Raw genomic sequence first — 1,920 nt, forward strand, 5'->3', positions numbered from 1 at the left:
ATAAAACTGCTGCTCCTGTAATATTTTTGATACATGCTTGATTTGTCTATAAGCTAAAGTTGTAAGTGCTGGCTACTGGGTTCCCCTAAAGTCTTGTCCACATCTTACTGTGAGATTAGTGTCTTTGGTTTTGAGCCTCTAGATTCTAGGGTCTAGACTGGTGGTCATGGTGAGGCCTGGAAGCATATGCATGTCCTCAGCACATGTGCCACCAGCTGCAAGGCAAGGTCCTCTTTTCCCTAGCCTAGGTGTGCCTTCTGACCAGCTGGGAAGGTTTGTATCCTCCAGGCATCATCTTCACAGCTCTAGCCTCTGTCTGTCGTAAGCTTTATATCTGTTATGTAAATTCTGAATCCAGACAAGCTCTGTACTTCAGAGTTATCCTGTCATATGGAAAACTGGGAACCCTGGAGAATAAAAGAAGACAGTAGAGATGATACTTGTGTTATTGTAAAAATAAAAAATTAGTTATTTAAAATAAATAAAATGAAATAAGTCATTATATTTAATTAAGTAATAAATAATCATAAAATACCTGAGTAATTTCTAAGCAAGTTAAGATGTTGTAACATTGATTATTAGATATACATTTAAGTTTTTATGCTTTGATATCTTATTTTATATAGTATAAAAAGCTACATATGTTTAGATCTGTTAATAAACAAAAAATTGAGAAAACATATCTTTCTGAATGATACAAAATAATTTTCATTCTTAAATATTAATATAAAACAGTTTAAATCATATATTTCTAGATTTTTTCACTGATAATTAGAGTTATTAAAAGTAAAAATTATAGTTGCTATGTGTAATTAAAAATAGTAAATATAAGATAAACAATTCTATATACAGAGTATATAGTATATAAGGAAAGCAAGGTATATTTTTGGCAAGGAAAGTTTTAAAGGCATGAAAATGAGTGTTTGTTGAGAAAAAAATAATTTTATATAGTATAAAAGTTATTTCAAGTTTGATATGTTTTGGCTCTGTGTCCTGAACTAAATCTCATCTTGAATTGTAGTTTTCATAATCCTGTTGTGTTGTGGGAAGGACCCAGTGGGAGGTAATTCAATCGTGAGGTTGGTTATCCCCATGCTGTTTTTGTGATAGTGAATGAGTTCTCACTAGATCTGATAGTTTTATAAGGGGCTTTTCACTTTTTGCTCGGCATTTCTCTCTCCTGCCACCATGTGAACAAGAATGTGTTTGCTTCCCCTTCCACCATAATTGTAAGTGTCCTGAGGCCTCCCACGCATTCAGAACTGTGAGTCAATTAAACATCTTTCCTTGAAAATTACCCAGTCTCAGGTATTCCTTCATAGCAGCGTGAAAACGAACTAATACAGTAAATTTGTGCCACAGAGAGTAGGGTGCTGATACAATGATGCCAAAAAATATGGAAGCTATTTTGGAACTGGGTAACAACCTGAGGCTAGAACAGTTTGGAGAACTCAGAAGAACACAGAAAGATGTGGGAACGTTTAAAACTTCCTAGAGACTTCTTAAATGGCTTCGACCAAAATGCTGATAGTGATATGGATAATAAAGTCCATTTTGAAGTGGTCTCAGATGGAGATGAGGAACTTATTGGGAACTGGAATAAAGGTGATATTTGCTATGCTTTGGCAAAGAGACTGGTGGTATTTTGCCCCTTCCCTAGAGATCTGTGGTCTTTGAACTTGACAGAGATGATATAGGGTACCTGGCAGAAGAAATTTCTAAACAGCAAAGTGTTCAAGAAATGACAAAGCATAAAAGTTTGGAAAATTTTCATCCTGTTGTTATAATAGAAAAGAAAAACCCATTTTCTAGGGATAAATTCAAGCCCACTGCAGAAATTTGCATAAATAAAAAGGAGTCAAATATTAATCACTGAGAAAATGGGGAAGATGTCTCCAGGGCATGTCAGAGACCTTTGTG

This window comes from Mandrillus leucophaeus, unplaced genomic scaffold (assembly GCF_000951045.1).
Source record: "Mandrillus leucophaeus isolate KB7577 unplaced genomic scaffold, Mleu.le_1.0 Scaffold45, whole genome shotgun sequence".
Lineage (NCBI taxonomy): Eukaryota > Metazoa > Chordata > Mammalia > Primates > Cercopithecidae > Mandrillus > Mandrillus leucophaeus.